Raw genomic sequence first — 14,332 nt, 5'->3', positions numbered from 1 at the left:
TAGAAAAAGCGGAACAGGAGGGAGTGAAAAGCTGTTGGAAACTGAGATCAATGAAGTGATGGATGGGTCAATGGGCAGAAGTCCCAGTGTGACTCTGTGAACTATCATATAGAGAGTAGCTAGTGAGACAGTAAGCATTGCCACCAATATTTATGTCTACGATGAAAATAACAGAATGACTGTAGTCAGTGGTCAGTGGTGCAAGGTGTGGACACTTGAATCAGCAAGGAAAGAATGACTGGCGCTAGGTGAGGGTAGTGGATGGCGCCTGTGAAGACTGACTCATTCATTAGCACCTCTTTATGAGTTGTATACCTCATTTAAAAAGGTACCTAAAAATGGAAGCAAATAACATGCTTGAAAAACAGCATCTGATATTTCCATTTCCACACAATAGGGTATTTATGCAAGCTGTGTGACGTGGTTTAAACCCAAAATATATGTGACGTTCAAAGACACATCACACCACCTGTGGACCCACCCTTGCTACTGGCATTCAGGATGTCCTAAAGGCCAAGTGGGCCTGTGGCACCAACCAACAGCTCCAAGGAAATGCACAATTATTTCCAGTTCCTAAAATGGCTGGAAATCACATCCTATTTTTGTCGATATGTGTATGTACAACATGTGTCAGACTTGTAAGCGTCAATATTGTTCAGTATGTGGAATTATTCAAGATCAAATACATTGTATGTGCATCATTTGATGTATATTGTAGCCAGCTTGCATCAGTGAACTTTCTTATAAGCCTACAAATATTAGAATGACAGTAGGATGGTCACAGTATTTCCTGTCTGATGTTTCCGTTTCAGAGCACCCAGAGACAGTGGTGGGAGGAGTATTGATGCTTGCCACAGCTGACAGATGAGCAAAAGGAAGGAAAAGGAACTGTAGGAAAAGGAAGTGGACCTGTATGATCTTTCAATTGGGCGTAGGAAATGTGAATCCTTGTCTGGGGCCAAGTCAGGCCAGGTCAGTCTGTCTCTGTCTTTTATTACCTTATGACAGCCACTGATCATTGTTACTTGGTGAATTTTGATTCCATTAACAAACTGCAATGATGCACAGAGCCTTATTCTCAAAGGTTTAAATAAAAGGTAGATTTAATCAAAACTAAAGCCAGGTACAAGTAGTTATCTGTGTATAGTTAGTCACAGCTAAACCTAAGGCCAGGGTATGCTCAAAAGGATCGACTTCATATGGCGTGTTGTTCAACTATTTCAGGAGGTAAAAGTGTTTATAGCTGTTCTGAATAGCCACACTCAAAGATGGCGTGAAAAGCCTACCGTCATACAGTAGACAAGGCGTGAGATGCGATAATCGTAACCAAATGTGAATAACGGTGCACACATGCAGACACATACAGCAATTTTGTCATATAACTTGCCTATTCTCTACATTCCAACGTCAGAAAGGTGTGGGGAGGGAGGGTTTCATCCATTGATTGACCATTCAACAGGCATGTGATGTAAACCTCATTCAACCAAAAACCTGGAGGATCCCACTTGAATTTGCCATGTAGTGTCCATTGCCAGCTTTATCAATCTAGTATAATTGAGGGTCCTGATTGCTTTCTCTTGACAAGCTTTGGTGGGAGCGTATCTGTCACACAGACCACCTAAAGTAATTATGAAGTCAGTGGCGCGAGATAATTGGCCTCCATTATCCTTGTCTGGATGAGTGAGAGCAAACAAAGCTGTCCTGCAGAAGAGGGTTACAGCAGTCATCCCTCTCCACGCATAACCTAAGCCACTTTTGAGGTGAAACTGGAGAGACATCGCATGCTGTGGAAGGCCTTGGGATAGCTGGGAGTTAGGGGTTAAGATGTGAAAGATGAGATTACAAGACATAATTTGGCATGATTGTTTAAAAGAGGTGCCACTTTACATATTTAGGGAAACCACAGCAAAACCCTATATCCATTAAGTCATTCCTGTGCAGTTTTTGGCATAAACCACTAATTAATTCTTCTCTTTTCAATATTCTGCTCCACCATCATCTCATACTCACTCAGCTTCTCATCTGCATAATCTTCTCTGTATGGTATTAAAGTTTCGAAGTGAGACTCTCAATTTACCTTCAAGCTGTTGACACACAGCATAAATCTCTTTCACTGGTCTTCAACATGGACTTACCACCCCATAACAGGCCCAGCCCAACACACTTTCCTTCATAAGCCTCTCGATCCTATTTCCCAGACTATTATGCTTGCATATTTCAATCGGCATGGAGCGCAAGTGAGGGGTGGAGGAGGAAGGGGTGAGAGGGAGTGGGGAGAGGGGAGGAATGAAAAACACAAGGAGGTCAGCGAGAGAGACGTTTCTTTCTTTCACACCATGTGTTACTGTAAGATATTCATTTCCTCTGCGATTCCTCTCCCTCCCTCCAGCCCTTTGTTTTTCTTCTCCATCACTGTCAGTGTGCACTGGCTGAGGTAGTCCAGGTCGCATCAAGTCCATTGGATCCTGTCTCTATCTTGGATCCATCCCTCCAAATCAGTTTCCCAAATTGTGGACCGTGCAGAGTGCAGCTGTGGTAACCTGAGAGCTTTCTGTTGTAGCTCTGAGCCGCCAAAGCCCATTAAAAATGAGCATGTTTGACTTCTGAGCCTGGTTTGGTGATTGAACTAAAGGGACAATCTTATTTATTAAATCAAATCTAGATAGGGATCTGTTGACTGTATGTACAATTTCTAGTCAGACTTGGATTGACTGTAAGGTAACGTAGCAGCAACAAGATCTGCTAACAGGGCTTTGATTTGCAAGCCAATGAGATGTTATTAATTTATTTCATAATTAATTGATTTTTTAACAAACAAGGAAAACTGAGATTTCTCTCTCATTATTTTTCTCTTTGTCCATTTCTTCCCCCAGGCCTGTACTGCTTTTCCAGTAAGCCTGAAATTATTATTTAACAGTGTAGCTTGTCTCCGAGTTGAGACGTTCTCATCATAAAACCTTAAAAAAACAACTGTGGTTGTACTTCAAAATGCAAAGCATTCTGGCACTTGGAGACTGAATATAAGTCATTCCATGTGGAGGGGAGTGTTGTTGAGGCTGAAAGTGTCACATGCTTCTGTTGCAGCTCTTTGGTTCCCATGCACAGTAGCCAAGGATCCATTAAATGGTGTGTTTTCATTTAAGATTTTTTGTCATTTCCAGTTCTTAATAGGCTGTCGCTAACTTCTTACATCATTATAACCCATTTAAAAAAAGAACAGGATGTTTTTGACATCCAGACTGATCCAAATGGGATGCGTTTTTGAACCAGATGTAATGTGATAAGCAGATTGGAGGCCGCACAGACACAGTCAGGTGTTCACAAACGCTCTCACAGCGGTTTGGTTTGCGAGCAGGAAGCTGAACTGTTGCTCAGGATAACCATAAGGCACCATATCCCTCTGTCCTGTTTGTGAACTTTTGTGGGGGCTTTTATGGTTGCGGTCATTCTGTGTGGTTGATGAGGCTCATGTCAGCCCTGGGTTTCTAACTCAAATGAACCCTCCACATCCATGGAGCTGTCCAAATAACCTCCTTTATTCAGGCTCCTTCAACTATTCATCTTCAAAGTCTCATTCTAGAAACATTTTTTTAAAAAAATGTAGTTTTGAGGCTCAGTTTTCAGCCCTTGGAGTTTAAAAAAATTTTTTTTTACAGTCAATCCAAAATGTGCATTTTTTTCTTACCAACTCATAAATGACTAATCGCTAAACCCTCCCCTAGGAAGTGACTGTCCAGTTATAGCTTAGCAAACTATAAGCTATGGATTTCTCAGCATGCTGAAGTGGTGTGCATGGTTTTGTAATAAGAGATTCTCTGCATTTAAAAAGTTTAAGTGTCCTTTTTATGCCTTTCCAAAGCTAAACACAAAAGAGCTAAAGTGTAAGGAATGGATTAATCAGTGTTTGTCTGCTCTAATGTAAGCTGCAATTGTTAGCATGTCCAGCTAACTAGTTTACTATCTGCATTATTTTTCCCCCCCACCCGCATTCCATGGAGACCCGCCTTACTCTGCCTTTTGATTGGCTCTTACCCCTGATATTTTTACCCTAACCCCAACCATCTCACTCCTCATGCCTAAACCTAACCAACCTAACCAAAAAGGCAACGACTACCAGCCAATCACAGGCAGAGTAAGGCAGGTTTTCAAGGAATGTGGGTGGGGAAAAAAATAACGCTTACTACTTACAGTAGTAACCAAGCATTACTTCCAAAGCCAAGGAGCAAATCATTAACTTACTACATTTGTTTGCAGGGTTACAGGTTACTTAAAATAAAGGCCTGTTCATGATAGCAGATCCGTTGTGTATTTTCACACTGCAGGGAATTTAGGGAAACATCAGCGGCTCTGTCATGGTGGATTTGGGGAAGTTTTACACATTGTATAACCAGCCAGTCTCGTTACCCGAGAAAGCGTTACATTTGCCAAACACATTAGTTAATCTTCAGCCTCAGCCTTTTCTCTAATAATGCTAAAGGTAAAAACATACCATACCAAAGAACAAATTGTCAGTTGGTGAGGATGCTGACTTTTGGGAAACACATTTTATAGCACAATATCATGTATGTAGCCATATTTAAGATGCCTTATATAGGCTTCTTGTTTTAAACTGAGACAGGAAACAGAGATGGAGTTTTCAACTTAATTAGTTTACTAGCCGCAGCTAATGAAAATCTTCCATGTCAGCTGGCAAAATCGCTGTCTCCGACTAGAAATAACAAGCTTGCTTTTGTCTACCTCTGTGAGATACCAAGGATGCATTGTTTTAAAAATTGTTAAAAACAGTGGTAAATCTGACAGTGTTATTGCTATGCGAATAAGCAGTCATTCATCACAACAGAGAATTTGTCATCAGACACGGCAAATACACCCGTGTTTTCTGAGGACGTCACCAAAGCATTGCTGGGATAATATTTAGCCAGGTGCTGAATGTGGATTTGGAGACGTTTTTAGAGCTGAGTGCTTTATGGAATCCATATCCCTCCTCAGCGGGCCCTCTTTGGGATCAGAGCAGTAATACCGAGGCCTGCCTGCACAGTGTCCCCCAGAGGGAGACAGAAAGGGAGAAAGGGGAAGATGAAGTGAGGAGGAAAGAGCAGGACACATTGATGGAGAGAGCGGAAAGAAAGTGAATACCAGATAGAGACAGAGACAAATACTCTGCGTCTGACAGTGACTGTTAAATCCAATACCCTGCAATGCTGAAATCAGGCCCTGTGCTCTTGCTATTTTCAAACAATTTGTAAGGGAGATAATCACATTTTGGATTGAAAGAGCTTCCACGCCGCAGTGAAGTAGAACTAAGAGAAATGCTAAATTCCTGCCTTTGGAATTTGGATTGCTGTGTTTGGAGCCATATGCTTTATATACGAGCCTGGACGGGGCCCACGCTCTGCTTTATTTTCTTAACCAGACACCCACTGGCATGTAACGTAACTGTGGTCAAAAACAGGGAGAGGGTGTCCAGACCCCACCCCACCCGTCAACGTCCATGCACGGCGCCTCGCCCCACGTGTTCAGCTCTCTTGTATGTGTCCGTGAAAGTGAGAGAGGCTGAGAGATTCAGGAAGGAGAGTAGTAGGATTTGGGCCCTACCAGAGGGCCACCTCGGCGGCTAGGGTTACCTCGGCTCATTCTTCCCTCCCCTCTTCCCTCCTTTTTTCCACATGAACAGGAAAACCCTGGCTCTCCCTCCCTCCGAGTAGTGGTGTGTAACTCTGTGTCTATGAGAGAGAGGTGGGCCGAGCTGGATCAGCTTGGCCTTGGGAAAACCACATACGAGAGTGTACCCAGCCTCCGACATGCTTCCCACCGAGAAATACATCAGGGACGTCCACGACCCCCTCATAAAATCTGCACCCCGCTTTCATCTCCGCTATGTCTTTCTTTGTTTCCTTGTTTCTTTCTCCCATTCTTTCTTTCTTGTTTTTCTTAGGTTTCACCAAGTTTAGCATTCTTTCTTTCCTTCCGTCTTTTTCAAATGTGCAAACATGTCAGTGGTAATTCATGTTGATAGCGGCCTTTTGTCCAAATATTTCCACTGTAACTTTAACCGAGAAATCAATGGTAAATCCTTTTAATCGAGCTGTTTGCTGAGGTGGCCACAAAGTCCTGCTTTCCTTGGCTAGTTGGAAACGACCTGTTTAAATATACGCCCATTCTCTGTTTAGAGTGGAGTTTTGGATTTAACCCCTCAGCCCGCCAGTCATCACACCTGATGGGAACAGATAGGCTGAATCTGCTTAAGCTGTCAGTCAGAGTTGGTCTTGGCTGTAAGAGCAGCATGTGTGGGTGGTGTGTACGTGCAATGGATGTACAGTGTGTGTTTGCATTGTACATATGGATTTGTGAGTACAGTATGTATGCAGGGCTTGTGTGGGTCATCTGGATGTACCGTGATTATGTGGAGTGTGAAGTACAATATGTGCAGTGTGTGTGAATTGGGTTTAGGCATGTTGTGTGAGTGTGCACAGGCTTCTTGTTAACTCTATGCAGTGTATGCTATACACACAGTGTACATCTTTTGTGTGTGTTTACACTATGCATAAATTTGGTGAATGTTTACTGTGTTGTCTATGCAAATACGTACAAGGGCGGCCTGTTTTTTCAAGTAGCTACCTACCAGTGCATCAGGATACACCACTGTTCTATTTCACTTCATTGATTAGCATCCACTCTGAAGCAGTTTTATCATATTGACTCCTTGGATAATCATATCCCAGCTACTGTATGTTAACTACTTCCGTCTGTATGGCACATCAGGCGTGTGCTTTGCAGCAGATATGTTTACACTTTACAATATTTGTATAAAGTATGTTGTAAATCTGTATAATGCTAACAAGCACACCCAACACTGATGTCAAGTACACTTAGACATTTCTGCAGCAAAGTGAAAAGCTTACAAATTCACTACAAGTCAGCAAAAACAAGATTTTCAGGAGGTGTTTAGTTGCTCTTAAGTTCAATTTGATTCAATTAATGCAATTAAAACCACTTGGTTAAGGCTGGAGAGAGATTGTGGTTACGGTAAACAATTGCCTCCATGGTTGAAACGTCATTGTACAAACATTAACTGTTATTATGAGATGGGTTGCAAACTGTGGTCTATGTCAAAGTCACAAGCTTTGCACCCTAAACCTTCCACCACAACCTCCTCTGTAGGAGCTTTTATTGCTGTTTAAGGTCCTTCTTCTTCGGCCATTGCTACTTAGAAAGAACAGTAGTTATTTACACGACTGCAAGATGTCATTTGCCCCATAAACATAAATCAGGTTTTTTTTGGCATTTCAACAACCAACCAAAGCCTTTTTTCTGTTGTTAGGACAGTCTCATGATTGTAGCTATTTATGTGTCGATTGTATGTACCGTCTGTGTGTAGTTTGTGCTGTTGCATGTTTGCTGTTAGATGGTAGCATATGAATGCATAAAAATCTGTGTTTGGAAATGCAAGAACATATAAATAAATATTCTCATAAAGAAACATAAAGCATTATGCTGTAGGACCATGTCAATGAATTGCTGTATCGGTACTGATTAACTGGCCAGTGTGGTGAAGTTCAGAAAATGTGAATATACAGAAATAGCATCATGGGCACACACACACACACACACACACACACACACACACACCTCCTCTTGCTCTCTTCACACATATGATCGCAATTACAGAATTATATACACTGCAGACTTTCCCCAGTGACTGATGACTGTGGTATTTTAGGGAGTCAAAACCACTCAATGGCACACACATACAGCGACACATACTAATACAGTAATGCCAGTAATTAGCTGTTCACAGAATGACTTATACATGTTGCACATACATGGACTTAAACACTGTTTGACATGAATCATAACCTACCCACCTATTCATTCAACCACACACAACCACAACCTCTCTTTCTCTCTCGCTCACACACACACACCACACACACACACACACACACACACGCACACACACAGCGCAGTCTGTTCTCATCTACAGGCCATCCCAGCCCACAGATGTTCCCTCTCAGGGTGATCTCCAGGATTTGGGGAGTGTTTTGAAGCGTCGGGCCAATGACGCGCTCCAAAGCCCTGGAGATTTTAGTGGTGGGCCTAAAAGAGTATTTGCCCTACCTGCTGAACTCCGCAGAGATGCTGAGCTGGTGCTGACCATGGTATCTGAAGAGGCACAAGTGAGTGTGTGTGTGTGTATGAGTGGAAAGATGTGAATTTTTGACTATATTCCTTGAAAAGATGAAAATACACAACTTTCTATTGACCTTTCTCCAACTACATATTGACTCTTGCATAATTGTCTTATTGCAGATATGTTGTGTAGCACAGCAGTCCTGTGAGCTTTCATTCTTTAACTCTGCAGGCATTTTTTAAGTACGGATTACATTTTGGCAATCTGCCTCTGATACACACGCTTTTTTTCCCTAATTTATGAGACTCTACATTGACCCTATTTACATCTTTTTTTTCCCCCCTAATAGCTGATATATTTTGTAGATTCGGCCTCTCAAATGTATGGGCCAATGGGGGAATGTTCCTAATAAAAACCTGAAAAACCATTTGTATACAAATCTGTGCTTCAAATGTTTGTTTTGGTCTGCTGCACACTTTGAACTTTTTTTCATATTCAAATGTTTTTATGATAGATTCCTGACCGGTGAGAATGACGTAGGGGCAGGCTTGTCCTTTATTATATACTGGAATCGCAACTGGCAGTTTCAGTGTTATTTGTCATGCTTGCCCTGAGGATAGTGGATGAAAACGTTTAACCACGCAAAATTTGCACCATATTACCATTTTGCTTTTTCTGACATCATGTCTACACATCCAAATGGTTTTGCTTTGATAAATACCACACGTGAGAAGAATAAAACGATAAGGAAAACCATAAGACGACTCCAGACTCAACACGCTCTCATAAACATTTCACCAAAATTAGGTTCTGAAGGAAAATCTGAATGCTTTTGTAATTTATTGCAACACAGATTCACATCAATTTGTGCTCACTACAAAGTACTTCAAACTCATTGCACAACAGGCAGTCTACTGGGGGTTTAAGACTCTGTGAGGCTGTACTCAGCACAGCAATGCTTTGAGCTAAATGTCAGTGTCATGCTGACAATGACAATGACAATGCTAACAAGCTGATGTTACACAGCTAATGTTTTCCATGTGTCTCTTTTTAGTGTTAGCATGCAAACACCAGATAATTAACACTAAATACAAAGTACAACTGAGGCTGATGTTAATTTTGCAGGTATTTGGTCATAAACTAAAGTATTGGACACATTAAAATGTTGTTCTGTCAATGGTGCTAGATAAAATGTTAAGAGATATTATAATTCACCCTCAGGGGGACCAACAAATGTCAACAATGTCTGACAACCATGAATGTTCCCACCACATTTTGTGCCAATCCATTTTGTAGATGTTAACATGTTTCACAGGATAAATGAATACTTTGACCTGCTAATGACAGTAGAGGAAAAGTCAAGGGATCACCAAAGTCTTTGGGATTCGTCCTCTGGGCACCACGAATGTCTGAACGAAATTTCATGGCAATCCTTTCAACAGTTGTTGAGATATTTCAGTCTGGAACAAAGTAAACCAACCAACTAACTGACATTGCCACCCCTACCGCCATGTTAGCGGTGTGGCTAAAAGCAAACAATCATGCAAATAAAAAAACAACAAACAACAAGACTAACAATTGTAACAAGATTTGTACACATGTTGAATGCATTATGGTATAAAAATGAGACATGTTTAGTGTCATTGTAATCCTGTTGTGTGGTAAAATCTGCTGTGACTGCATAGTTTGATTTTCTATCAGAGGCAAGCAGAATAAGCTTGCATGTAGTCCCATTTTGGGGTTGCACAGTATGCGGTCAATTTGGCAATTAAATTGTGAATACGGGAGACATTCATGATTTTATCATACCCACAATCTACACGGGTAGGCAACAAAGAGTGGTGGCTGTGGATCCACAGAGCCAAACTGGTGGTGCAGGCCTATTCCAGATCTTGATTATACACTGCAAGCTCCTTTAAAGGAGCAGAAAGGGCAGATAATGAAATGTAAAGCTCTCTGAAATGGAGAGTGCCAGAGATATATAAAAAAATTCTCACAGCTGAAATGGTTAGGGTCCTATAAGTTTTCATTTGGACTGGAAGCAAGACTGTCACACAACTGTGACGACCAGGGGCATATTGTTGCCCTTAGCCTCGAGGTTTCGCAACTTTGTTATGTAACTCTTTCTGATTCAGCAGTGCTTGCTGCCGATGAAGAATGTACACAACTAAAAGAGAGCTGGATCTGTACCGAGGTTTCAATATGTTTCCATTTTGATCCTCAGAACCCACACTGGAAACACAAGACTCCGGCCAAGACCATTTTTGAAAAAAGCCCATATGAGTGAATGTTACAACTTACAAACACGTTTTCCTTTTTGTAACATACAGAATAGAAGATAATGACCGCTCCACCCGGCTAAATCTTTGCTAAGGTGCTGGAAGCATCAGTGAGTCCATTTCTGCACTGTTAGATCTATGCAGTGTTTCACTTTATTTTGAGCTTTCGGTCTATCAGACCTTCATCAGAGCATACATCAACATACATCAACACGTATGCTCTGATGAAGGTCTGATACACCGAAATGGCAAAATAAAGTGAAACATTACATAGATCTTATTGTGCGGAAATCTCTTCTCACATACAGAATGGAAAAGGAAAGCAGAGCACTTAAGGATTTACTACTAATGAATGTCTTTAAATAGATCAACTCATTGGAGGGTCAGGCTTTACTGTCATGAAACCAAACCCATTGGCCGTCAGACTACTGCACTGTTCTCTCCATTTTTATATCCCTTTTGGGGTTCGTCCATATTAGCATAAAAACATGAATGAGGAATTTTTGCTTTGCATCTCTGAGATGAATGTTCTAATGGACTATTTATAACACCTCATACCGAATTGAAAAACATTCAGTTGTCTTTACTAGGTTTATACAAAGATAATCATTCCAGGAGATTGTCAGTTTTTCAAAGATTTATAATCAGGACATTGACACACTGCTCTATGATCTAGTAAAAAATGATTATTTAAAAAGTGTCAAGAACATCTTACCTAATATACCAGCTGGCATTCGAATACAGCAATATGATATTTGGAGTTTATGAAACTTTTACATCAGTGATGATTGTTCTAGGACCAATCACTTGATATATATGAGTTCTATTTCCCGATTCTACCAAATGCCTTTGTTTCTGTGGTTCTGAAATTTTCCACTGAGTCGACATAGAGTGTAACCATCTCTCCAGGCCATGGTGCGTGTGCGCCTGTGCGCTTTTAAGGGATGAGGATGGGATTCATTGAGGTTTGAAATGGGAAACAGACTAGCAGAGACTCTTCCAGGGGTGATTATATCTGTGGGATAGTGGGGTCCATCCAAATGTGTGTGGCGTCTTTGTCTCAGCCTGGCTCCCTACTGCCACTCAGGGGTGCAGAGGGGGCTTGAGGCTGGAGGGTCCTACTTTATACCTGTGTCTCTTGACCCTCAGTCATTACCGTCCTCCATGATGCTGGCCTTTTTCTTGGTATGGAAGGAGTTGGTATTCTGGTATGTCCATGATCAGACCCATTATTTTCAAGAACAGATTATTTGCATCTCACCATGCCAAGGCAAACAGCCCAAATAACAAGAGACACTCCAACAGAAATCATGAATTCATGTCTTTAGGGTAGAGGTTATCTTAGTAAAATATGGGAAAAGAGATGATAATTGAGGACATAATTCTAAACATTGTGTATCCATTGTCATAATTTCGTTACTGAGGATGTGGGTTCCTGGGCATGTCCTTTATTCTGACACACACTAAAGATAACTTCCTGTCTCTTTGCCCACATGATGCCGGTGGTCCTTTTCTGGATGCTGGTGCCTCCTTTTGCTTGGAGTTCTCTGGAATTTTTTGTTTTGTTTTCTTGTAGATCAGAAACAGGCCCATAATAGTCTGCATACACTCCTGGCCCCTGTTAGGAACAAATTCAGAGACTACTTCACTTTGATTGCTTCAAGATGAGAATTTGTGCCTAATTTCTGTTACCTGTTTATCAGCTATGCATTAAGACCGCAGAAACAAAAACATGGAGCTTTTGTTCAGGAAGAAGAGTACCTAAGACTTTATTCTTTTTCAAGTTACAAAAACCATGAAAGCAACCTTTCCATTGCCTAATTGACATGACTTGATTACACATGATTAGAAGTTGAAACAATGAATAATTTCATGTTGTTTTGCGTATACTGTTTGCAATTGACAGCTGGCTTTTCCAAACTGTTTATTTAAAGTCAGATGCATGCTGACCTTGTGCAACACAATGGAGAAAGGAATGGCTGATGTGGGGAATGAGCAGGTTTTGTTTGAGCGTGTAAATGTTGTTTGTGTGAGATGGTTCCCCACAGGAAACAAATGTCCCTTCTCTGCAGAGAGCTGGATCAAGGCTGGGTGATGATGTTGTGTTTGATAAATGAACCTGTGCGCTATTTGCGCCCTGTTGCACCACGCCGCCAGCGGTACTGAACACTCATGCCCCCTTGAATACCTCCAGCCACTCGTTGCCAGTTCTCTCGGATCAACACGCAGCTTCTCCTTTTAGGATGTTCATGGCATCGAGTCATAATCTGAACCGCATGTCGGAGTCTTGGTTCCATTCGCTACCATCCTCATTCCTTCTTTCTTTCATTCCAACTTCCTCTCACTCTCTCTTCCTGACCCTGCAGCTGTTTTTAGGGAATATTTCCTTTGTTTCCTTCATTCTCTATTTGATCAGAGTGTCTTAGTATATTACCTGGTTGAAGAGGGTATGTGATGCTTATCTCTCACCCTCTGAACCTTTACCTTGTCTAAAAGCTGCCTCTCCTTCCCCACTGGCAGGCGAAAGATGTGCATGTGAATATGTGCACGTGTGTATGTTGTGTACTCCATCCATCCACTCTATGCAGCACATCTGCGCAGCAGCTGAACGCTCCTTCGGGCAACGTCTGCACTGTTTGGTTTTCAACATCTTGTATGTGTGTGCGTGTGTAGGGATGTGTGTGTTTATGTATGCTATATAAGATAAGGCGACCCTGAACGGGATAAGTGGTTTAGAAAAAGGATGAATGGATGTCTTTTATGTCTCTGCATGTGCACTTGCGCTTGTGTCAACCTTACACAATCACGATTTCAATGTGTGTGTGCATGTACATCTTGCATGCATATATATTGTACAGTATGTAGAATACAGGTGGATGTCACTCCTTTATGAACCCAGTCACCCCTTCTTCTATAAAGCTTACATACTGTTCCAAGGCCCTGCAGAGATAATATTTTATTAGGTAACCAAACACAGCCAATATGGCAGAACTGTACATTGCAGTCTCTTTTATTTTTAGCTCCCGGATCAGACCCAGGTCTACAGTCAGCGTTGATGGCTTTTAGAGAACGACTCATACACACCACAGCCTTAAGACTCTCATGCAAGCGTTGAGTCTTTGGCAGGCATTAAGGCTTATGTGAGCCGAGCCAGGTGATTGTCTTTTTTGCCTGTGTATTTTCTCTGTATTCAGGTATAAATATTTATTATATGGAGAAACAAAACTGAAGAGGCTGTTTGTGTTCACTACCTCAGCCCCCAGATGATTTTCTTTATTCATGTGTTATAGATTTTGCTTGATAAGTCGGATTTGTTAACATAACATTAAAATCATAGTAGCAGTAGAATAGGCTACATTGGGTTTTCGTCTTTGTGTTTTGCTCATTGGAAATTCTAAAAAATGTATCAACTCTCGGGCTGATCTTGGAATCAGTTTCTAGAATTTGGCCTGCTCGTACAAACACACTTGTGGAGAAAACAAGTGCCCTGTTATGGTCGTTGTGGGATGTACAAACTTTCTGGCTGGACTAGTGAAATGTTTTGCACATCATCCGCCAATGCGTGATAATTTGTGATTTGTCTCAATTTTCACACTGTTGTGAGCAAATGTCTCAATCCCGGTTTCATTTCAGTGCTTACAGTAGAAGTGTGCGAACAAAAACAAAGCTGCAGCATGTAGACACATTTGTATGGGGCAATGTTTTCAGCTGTGGTTTAATTTTGGGCATGTTTGCCTTCACCAACACTTATAATGTAATCCCATGTGGCCCACCAGCCTTCTTTTTGTCTCTAACTTCAGTCATCTGGTAAATTGAACTGAAATTAAAATTAATTCTTGGTAAGACATCAATGTATCTTTGATGTTTGTTTTGAATTTTATACTTATTTGGTCAAAATTGTAATTACAAAAAAGTGATAGCA

At 41.3% G+C, this 14,332-nt stretch overlaps 1 protein-coding gene across 1 annotated transcript in view; it reads left to right on the top strand.

Moving 5' to 3' along the window:
• col8a2 (collagen, type VIII, alpha 2) overlaps positions 1–14,332 on the top strand; it is a 126,244-nt gene that overhangs the window by 14,442 nt on the left and 97,470 nt on the right. The window contains exon 2 of the mRNA XM_044336671.1: positions 813–972. The gene's annotated coding sequence lies outside the window, so the exon portion shown is untranslated. The remainder of the gene's footprint in view (positions 1–812; positions 973–14,332) is intronic.

Source organism: Thunnus albacares, chromosome 19 (assembly GCF_914725855.1).
Source record: "Thunnus albacares chromosome 19, fThuAlb1.1, whole genome shotgun sequence".
Taxonomy (NCBI): Eukaryota; Metazoa; Chordata; class Actinopteri; order Scombriformes; family Scombridae; genus Thunnus; species Thunnus albacares.
Note: the sequence above shows the minus strand (reverse complement) of the source record. Positions and strands in the feature narration are given on the sequence as shown.